The sequence below is a fragment of the Sander vitreus genome, unplaced genomic scaffold (assembly GCF_031162955.1).
Source record: "Sander vitreus isolate 19-12246 unplaced genomic scaffold, sanVit1 ctg635_0, whole genome shotgun sequence".
NCBI classification, from domain to species: Eukaryota; Metazoa; Chordata; class Actinopteri; order Perciformes; family Percidae; genus Sander; species Sander vitreus.
In genome coordinates this window covers 1-10,000 of record NW_027595724.1, presented here as the reverse complement: position 1 = coordinate 10,000, position 10,000 = coordinate 1, and the positions used below count along the sequence as shown (strand labels likewise).

Below are 10,000 nucleotides of genomic sequence, written 5' to 3'. Positions count from 1 at the left end.
TTTCCAGCCAATCACACGCCTCCTCCTCCTCCTGACGTTGACGTTGATGTTGATGTGTGTAGCACCCGGGGTATTCTGGGTCCTACCCCGGTCAGTGAAAATATATATATATATATATACATACACACACACACACACAGTGGGTACAGAAAGTATTCAGACCCCTTTACATTGTTCACTCTTTGTTTCATTGCAGCCATTTGCTAAAATCAAAAAAGTTCATTTTATTTCTCATTAATAACTCAGCACCCCATCTTCACAGAAAAAAACAGAAAGGTACAAATTTTTGCAAATGTATTAAAAAAGAAAAACTGAAATATCACATGGTCATAAGTATTCAGACCCTTTTGCTGTGACACTCATATTTAACTCACATGCTGTCCATTTCTTGTGATCCTCCTGGAGATGGTTCTACTCCTTCATTGGAGTCCTGCTGTGTTTAATTAAACTGATTGGCACCTGTCTATATAAGACCTTACAGCTCACAGTGCATGTCAGAGCAAATGAGAATCATGAGGTCCAAGGAACTGCCCAAGGAGCTCAGAGACAGAACTGTGGCAAGACACAGATCTGGCCAAGGTTACAAAAGAATTTCTGCAGCACTCAAGGTTCCTGAGAGCACAGTGGCCTCCATAATCCTTAAATGGAAGAAGTTTGGGACAACCAGAACTCTTCCTAGACCTGGCTGTCCAGCCAAACTGAGCAATCGTGGGAGAAGAGCCTTGGTGAGAGAGGTAAAGAAGAACCCAAAGATCACTGTGGCTGAGCTCCAGAGATGCAGTAAGAGATGGGAGAAAGTTCCACAAAGTCAACTATCACTGCAGCTCTCCACCAGTCGGGGCTTTATGGCAGAGTGGCCCGACGGAAGCCTCTCCTCAGTGCAAGACATGAAAGCCCCCGTAGAGTTTGCCAAAAAACACATGAAGGACTCCCAGACTACGAGAAATAAGATTCTCTGGTCTGATGAGACCAAGATTGAACTTTTTGGCGTTAATTCTAAGCGTTATGTGTGGAGAAAACCAGGCACTGCTCATCACCTGCCCAATACAATCCCAACGGTGAAACATGGTGGTGGCAGCATCATGCTATGGGGGTGTTTTTCAGCTGCAGGGACAGGACGACGACGACAGGACCTCAGACTGGGCCGAAGGTTCACCTTCCAACAAGACAATGACCCTAAGCACACAGCTAAAATAACAAAGGAGTGGCTTGGGAACAACGCTGTGACCATTCTTGACTGGCCCAGCCAGAGCCCTGACCTAAACCCTATTGAGCATCTCTGGAGAGACCTGAAAATGGCTGTCCACCAACGTTCACCATCCAACCTGACGGAACTGGAGAGGATCTGCAAGAAGAATGGCAGAGGATCCCCAAATCCAGGTGTGAAAAACTTGTCTCATGGCTGTACTAGCTCAAAAGGGTCTGAATACTTATGACCATGTGATATTTCAGTTTTTCTTTTTTAATACATTTGCAAAAATTTGTACCTTTCTGTGAAGATGGGGTGCTGAGTTATTAATGAGAAATAAAATGAACTTTTTTGATTTTAGCAAATGGCTGCAATGAAACAAAGAGTGAACAATTTAAAGGGGTCTGAATACTTTCTGTACCCACTGTGTGTGTGTGTGTGTGTGTGTGTATATATATATATATATATATATATATATATATATATATATATATATATATATATATATATATATATGTATATATATATGATGCCATAAGGGCCCGGTAAAGACTGGAAACACGTTTCACACTGACGCCATGCTACGGCTAGCTTAGCTTAGCGTGAAACACGTTTCACACTGACGCCATGCTACGGCTAGCTTAGCTTAGCTTAGCGTGAAACACGTTTCACACTGACGGTTATTGTTTCTTTTTTCGGGGGTTTTCCGATGTTTGCTAACCTATTGTTTTTCATCAGATTATTTTTCCGATTCCTTCATCGCATTTTTGAGGGGGTTAGAATGCACGAAAACTCCCCAAAATTTGCACACGTCACAACTGGTGAAAATTGCAAAGATTCAAAACAATGACTCATATCCACCACTAGGTGGCGCTATAGCAGGAAGAAACACATTTGCCCTGTAACTCCCAAACCGTACGTCGCACATTCAGAAGCCATATGTGTTGGCGTCCCTGGTCCAGCTGAATCTCCTGATTAGGCCACGCCCATTTCCGCCTGGACTTTTATGCGTGAAAAATCGCGATTTATCTAAAACCTACTTTTTCTCCTCCTAGACCGTGCGACCGATCGGCACGAATCCTGGCAGTTAGCATCTCCAGACGGACCGGACAAAACCTTATTCAGAGGATCTTTATACGATAAAAATTGTGCAAATTACGCACAAACTAATGTGTGTAACTAAGTATGAAAACACCAACTTTGCCATATCTCGGCCAAATATAACTGCAAAATAACTGCTATCAACGTGAAACTTCAGATTCTTGTTTGCCTTGACCCTCTGGAGATGTCCCACACATTTTACGAAAACCGGCCACTAGGGGGCGCTACAAGAACATAACGTTTATAGCTCATGACCGGCTCATCTGATTTTTACAACATTTGATGGGTACCATCTAGGGTCACTCCTGAGGCCACGCCTACAGTAAGGTTCTGATTGGTCACAGTGGGCGTGGCCTATGGGACCCTAATTGGTTTTAGCCATTGGGCACATTTTTGACGGCCTCAATATATACGAAAACTCACAAATATTGGCGCCCACATGAACAGCTGGGAGCTCTGCGAGACTGTACAGCGATTTGGCCCAAACCTGTAAGTGGGCTCCATAGCGCCCCCTAATGCCTGGAAGGCCTTAACTTGGACATAGTTGCTCTGATCTTCACCAGATTTAATACCCATATTGCTCTAATCATTGCGGACATATTTCCCATTTACCTTCATTAGCTCCGCCCAACCGGAAGGCGGCCATCTTTAATTATGCATTTGTCATGTGTTTTACATTCTTTCAAACTCGTCCTAGGCCGTGATGTCAATCTTCTTGAATCTTTGCCGGTCGTATCTGTTGACCCTCATGACGAGAAGTTATCCAGAGAATTTTGATAGTTGAAAAAATGCGTAAGTTATAGCAACTTCTTGTCTAAACAGGAAGTTGCGTTATCTTGGCAACAATTATTCCGATTCCCCCGAAACTTGACAAGGTTGTTCCTCATGGCCGGTTCAGCATCTGTGCCAAAATATTGATATATGGGAAACCTACTCTGTCTAACTCGTCCTGGGCCGTGAGTCCGATCGGCACGAAAACTGGCACATAGACTCGGAGGACCCTCATGACAAAAAGTTAAAACAATGCGCAAATTACAGAGGACCAACTTCCTGTTGGTGTCTGTTAAAACATCAACGGTTGTATCTTGCACACGGCTATTCAGATGGACACAAAACTAAAGACAGTTGTTCCTCATCTGCCAATGAGGCTGTGTGCCAAATATGCCGTTGATCGGCCTTTAGATGGCGCTGTTTTCATTTTTTTAATTAATTAGCATATTCGCTTTGAGTGAAACCTACTTTTTTTTTCAAAAGAAAATAATTTTGATAGCTAACAGAATGCGCAAGTTACAGAGGACCTACTTCCTGTAGGGGGCTGTCGAAACAGGAAGTTGCGTATCTTACCAAGATTTATTCCGATTGACACCAAACATGACACAGTTGTTCAGTAAAGGGCCTTGAGCATCCATGCCAAATTTAGAGTGAATCGGCCATTAGATGGCGCTGTTAGAATGTTTTTTATTAATTAGCCACATAGCGATATATGGGAAACATACTCTGTCTAACTCCTCCTGGGCCGTGAGTCCAATCTGCACGAAAACCTGGACGTAGACTCGGAGGACCCTCGTGACTAAACGTTATCAAAATAATTTTGATAGCTAAAACAATGCGCAAGTTACAGAGGACCAACTTCCTGTAGGTGTCTGTTAAAACATCAACGGTTGTATCTTGGCAAAAGTCATTCCAGTTGATATGAAACTCAGACTGTGGGGTCTACGTGTGATGCTGCGTCTGCAAGAAGGCCAGGGCCCGTCATCGCTGCTTGCAGCTTTAATTTAAATCTTTTTTAACTTTTTTGCCGCCTTCTTTCAGCGTCTTTTTGCGATACTTTTTGTGCGTTTATCGGCAGATCTTTCAACGTTTTTGATGCATTTTCTGACGTTCTAGTCGTGATCTTTTTTTCAGCGTTCATTTAGCTTTTCCAACATTTTTGTCGTTTTATTTCTTATTATCTTGAACTTGTCTTAATTGGGACCTCTGAAGAGTCTAAGACTTAGTATCAGAGGAGATATAGCTGACGGAGTACCAGGGGAGATATAGCTGACGGAGTACCAGGGGAGATATCGCTGACGGAGTACCAGGGGAGATATCGCTGACGGAGTACCAGAGGAGATATAGCTGACGGAGTACCAGAGGAGATATCGCTGACGGAGTACCAGGGGAGATATAGCTGACGGAGTACCAGGGGAGATATAGCTGACGGAGTACCAGGGGAGATATAGCTGACGGAGTACCAGGGGAGATATCGCTGACGGAGTACCAGGGGAGATATCGCTGACGGAGTACCAGGGGAGATATCGCTGACGGAGTACCAGGGGAGATATAGCTGACGGAGTACCAGGGGAGATATAGCTGACGGAGTACCAGAGGGAGATACAGCTGACGGAGTACCAGGGGAGATATCGCTGACGGAGTACCAGGGGAGATATCGCTGACGGAGTACCAGGGGAGATACAGCTGACGGAGTACCAGGGGAGATACAGCTGACGGAGTACCAGGGGAGATATAGCTGACGGAGTACCAGGGGAGATATAGCTGACGGAGTACCAGGGGAGATATCGCTGACGGAGTACCAGGGGAGATACAGCTGACGGAGTACCAGGGGAGATACAGCTGACGGAGTACCAGGGGAGATACAGCTGACGGAGTACCAGGGGAGATACAGCTGACGGAGTACCAGGGGAGATATAGCTGACGGAGTACCAGGGGAGATATAGCTGACGGAGTACCAGGGGAGATATAGCTGACGGATAGAGACGCTGGAAGTTTCTACTGTACAGTGATCACTAACAGGACATCTACATGATGACTTTCTTTACCATCAGAGATGTGTGTCTCTGAGTGTGTGTGTGTGTGTGTGTGTGTGTGTGTGTGTGTGTGTGTGTGTGTGTCTGTCTCTGCGTGTGTGTGTCTGTCTCTGTGTGTGTGTGTGTGTGTCTCTGTGCGTGTGTCTTTGTGTGTGTGTGTGTGTGTGTGTGTCTTTGCGTGTGTGTGTGTCTGTCTGTGTGTCTGTGTGTGTCACCTAATCACCATGGTTACCAAACTGGCAGTGAAATATTAGAGCAGAAAAACTGAAACAGAAATTCATTCACGGTCATTGTAATGTGTGTTTGAACCTGGCTGTACAGTTTCTGTTCTAATAATACTTAAAGCTGCGAGCAGCGATGGACGGGCCCTCGCTCCTCTCGCACTCAGACATCGCACATCATCACCAATGAAAAGGGAACTCCCCGCTGAGTTCAACGATACCTCACACAAGACTTCTTCTGTTTCTTCTTCTTCTTTCTGTTCATTTGAATAGGGACAGATTCTTCCACAAAGAACCATCCGATGCCTGTCTCAGTGTTTATAGCCAGACACGTGTCCCTAGAAGGGCTTTTAACAGTTCAAATAATAAAGGAGTCACATGTTTACAGTGAGTACAATAAAAAGTCCAAAAACCAGTTAGCAGCAATAAACTTGATGCGACCGCCAATTTTGATGAGTTTTTGAATATGTTAAGCCCCTCAAAAAGCCAGTTCATTTGACGTAATAATAATAGTAATAATAATAATAATAATAATAATAATAATAATTCCTTCAGTTCCAATAGGGCCTTCGCCGCTGTCAGCGCTCGGGCCCTAAAAATATTAATAACCTGCTTTGGACAGAGCCAGGCTAGCTGATTCCCCCTGGAGCAGTCCTCATGCTAAGCTAAGCTATGCTAAGCTAAGCTAACCATCAGCTGGAGGAGAAGAAGAGACTTTGACTTCCTGACTGCTGCCATATTTTGGGTCTTTATGTTTCACGTGTTTGTCAATAAATGATGAAAACTGATTGAGTTCAGATGTTTTTTAAACATCTGTTAATGATCTCTGTTTACTTACAGCACATTCACCATCAACCTGAGAACGGCTCTGGGGGGGGGGTGTCTCTCTGTCTGAGTGTGAGTGTGTGTGTGTGTGTGTGTGTGTGTGTGTGTGTGTGTGTGTGTGTGTGTGTGTGTGTGTGTGTGTGTGTGTGTGTGTGTGTGTGTGTGTGTCTGTCTGTCTGTCTGAGTGCGTGTGTGTGTGTGTGTGCGTGTGTGTGTCTGTCTGAGTGTGTGTCTGAGTGCGTGTGTGTGTGTGTGTCTGCGTGTGTGTGTGCGTGTTTGTTTGTGTCGCTGCATGACATCACCCCTCCCCGATGTGAGGAGAGGTTGTCCCAGCAACGGGCAACGACAACATCATAACAGCATTAATCAAAAAGGAGCGGCACACACACACACACTCAGACACACACACACACACACAGACACACAAACAAACAGAAACACACACACACACACACACACGCAGGCGCACACACACACTCAGACACACACACACACGCAGACACACAAACAAACAGAAACACACAGACACACACACACAGAGACACACACATCCATGACCTTCTTGTTGCTCATTGTGTTTTGTCCCGTTGGACGTCTCCCTGCAGCCCGTTACATACGGGACTGGGAACAACAACAACCTGTGATGTCATACTGTGATGTCATACTGACAGCTGCTTCCTGCTTACCCAATCCCTGACATGATGTCACATCCTGTTCAGTACTCCCACAGGCTGCTCTCTGAAGAAACTCTTCATTCTGTCACTAAAGCTCATATTTCATAAGCAGAAACTCCAGTCTGAATAAGTTGTGTTGTGTTTCACTTTATGAATGAAAAAAGTAAACAAAAAGTTACAAAAACAGCAGAACACTTCATTATCTTAAGATGATGTCACAGCTAACATGATGTCTCTGTGTGTGTGTGTCTGTGTGTGTGTGTGTGTGTGTCTGTGTGTGTGTGTGTGTGTGTGTCTCTGTGTGTGTCTGTGTGTGTGTGTGTGTGTGTGTGTGTGTGTCTGTGTGTGTGTCTGTGTGTGTGTGTGTGTGTCTGTGTGTCTGTGTGTGTGTGTGTGTGTGTGTGTCTGTGTGTCTGTGTGTGTCTGTGTGTGTGTGTGTGTGTGTGTGTGTGTGTGTGTGTGTGTGTGTGTGTGTGTGTGTGTGTGTGTGTGTGTGTCTGTGTGTGTGTGTGTGTGTGTGTGTGTGTCTGTGTGTGTGTGTGTGTGTCTGTGTGTGTGTGTGTGTGTGTGTGTGTGTGTGTGTGTGTGTGTGTGTGTGTGTGTCTGTGTGTGTGTGTGTGTGTGTGTGTGTGTGTGTGTGTGTGTGTGTGTGTGTGTGTGTGTGTGTGTGTCTCTGTGTCTGTGTGTGTGTGTGTGTCTCTGTGTGTGTCTGTGTGTGTTTCTCTGTGTGTGTCTGTGTGTCTGTGTGTGTGTCTGTGTGTGTGTGTGTGTGTGTGTGTGTGTGTGTGTGTGTGTGTGTGTGTCTGTGTGTGTGTGTGTGTGTGTGTGTGTGTGTGTATGTGTGTGTCTCTGTGTCTGTGTGTGTGTGTGTGTGTGTGTGTGTGTGTGTGTGTGTGTGTGTGTGTGTGTCTGTGTGTGTGTGTGTGTGTGTGTGTCTGTGTGTGTGTGTCTGTGTGTGTGTGTGTGTGTGTGTGTGTGTGTGTGTGTGTGTGTGTGTCTGTGTGTGTGTGTCTGTGTGTGTGTGTGTGTCTGTGTGTGTGTGTGTGTGTGTGTGTGTGTGTGTGTGTGTGTGTGTGTGTGTGTGTGTGTGTGTGTGTGTGTGTCTGTGTGTGTGTGTGTGTGTGTGTGTCTGTGTGTGTGTACCTGTTGCAGTAAACCAGGATATTCAGGTTATCCTGGATGAATGTACAGAAAGTATTCAGACCCCTTTACATTGTTCACTCTTTGTTTCATTGCAGCCATTTGCTAAAATCAAAAAAGTTCATTTTATTTCTCATTAATAACTCAGCACCCCATCTGAGAAAGTTCCACAAAGTCAACTATCACTGCAGCCCTCCACCAGTCGGGGCTTTATGGCAGAGTGGCCCGACGGAAGCCTCTCCTCAGTGCAAGACATGAAAGCCCCCGTAGAGTTTGCCAAAAAACACATGAAGGACTCCCAGACTACGAGAAATAAGATTCTCTGGTCTGATGAGACCAAGATTGAACTTTTTGGCGTTAATTCTAAGCGTTATGTGTGGAGAAAACCAGGCACTGCTCATCACCTGCCCAATACAATCCCAACGGTGAAACATGGTGGCAGCATCATGCTATGGGGGTGTTTTTCAGCTGCAGGGACAGGACGACGACGACAGGACCTCAGACTGGGCCGAAGGTTCACCTTCCAACAAGACAATGACCCTAAGCACACAGCTAAAATAACAAAGGAGTGGCTTGGGAACAACGCTGTGACCATTCTTGACTGGCCCAGCCAGAGCCCTGACCTAAACCCTATTGAGCATCTCTGGAGAGACCTGAAAATGGCTGTCCACCAACGTTCACCATCCAACCTGACGGAACTGGAGAGGATCTGCAAGAAGAATGGCAGAGGATCCCCAAATCCAGGTGTGAAAAACTTGTCTCATGGCTGTACTAGCTCAAAAGGGTCTGAATACTTATGACCATGTGATATTTCAGTTTTTCTTTTTTAATACATTTGCAAAAATTTGTACCTTTCTGTGAAGATGGGGTGCTGAGTTATTAATGAGAAATAAAATGAACTTTTTTGATTTTAGCAAATGGCTGCAATGAAACAAAGAGTGAACAATGTAAAGGGGTCTGAATACTTTCTGTACCCACTGTAGCTTTGATTTGGTTGCACAAAAGCAGGTTGAATTAAACCCAGCCAGGCCAGCAGCCAGGTTAGCAGCTAGCGGCGGCCGGGCTAGCAGCTAACAGCCAGGCCAGCAGCCAGGTTAGCGGCTAGCGGCGGCCGAGCTAACTGCTGGGTTAAGATTAATCCTGGAGTCTGACGTGTTAAATCAGCTGCCGCTCTGATCCGAGATAAACGTGTTTAACAGTTATTCCGTTGTCTTCTGAATGTGTTCTGCTTTATTTTTATTAACATGCATTACTCGTCACTATTGCTGTCACAAGTTTGATGTAAATCCTACTGTTGCAGTTGTTTGGATGGTAAGAAATGGTTGCACTGGCACCGGAGATAAAGTGGGACGATGCGGAGGAAAGGGGCTTTGCCTCCGCTGCTCTCCCCGTGAATATGCCCCGTGCAACGTGGAGAGGGGGGGATCCTCCCACACCGTGCAGCGGACTCTAAAGGAGACTTTTAGAGTCAATATCGTATTTTACCAGATGGGAGTGAGAATGTGTTATAATGTCACAAAGCTTCTTAATCTTTTTATTTTGGTGCTGTCACGCATCTGGAAAAAAACATGAATAATAATAATAGGCTATATTGTTTTACAGATATGCTGACAGTGTGTATTGAAGTCACTTCTTTTTCTAGTTGTTCTCCAGTCATGTTTGTTCTGTATGAACATTAATTGTAGAAAGATATTTAGAATTATAGCTTATATATATTTGTGGATATGGTTGTAAAACATATTCTCTCATTATGAATACGGGTTTGAAGTTAAGCCTCGTCCTCAGGGTGAATGTCCAGAGGAACATGAACTCCCTCTGCTCACTTTTAAGGTAAAGTAGGCTAAATAATAAAACATGTTATTGATATACTGCTTTACAGGCTCCTCAAAGACACTTCACAGTACAACCATCACGTTTAGCAGATAGAACAGATACAGCAACACAACCAGCACATGAAACAAGAATATTACAACCATTAAAACTGTGTACAACTTTGTAAAAATGTGGAGTCTGTTGGGCTTTTTCTCTCTGTCTGATAACAGC

General features: G+C 44.8%; 1 protein-coding gene across 1 annotated transcript in view; it reads left to right on the top strand.

Annotated features, from left to right (window-relative positions):
• The window catches only part of LOC144514640 (palmitoyltransferase ZDHHC1-like), a 4,550-nt gene extending 4,523 nt beyond the window's left edge, over nt 1-27 (top strand). The window contains exon 4 of the mRNA XM_078245598.1: nt 1-27. This exon is cut by the window's left edge and continues 2,027 nt beyond it. The gene's annotated coding sequence lies outside the window, so the exon portion shown is untranslated.
• Nucleotides 28-10,000: the final 9,973 nt, after the last annotated feature.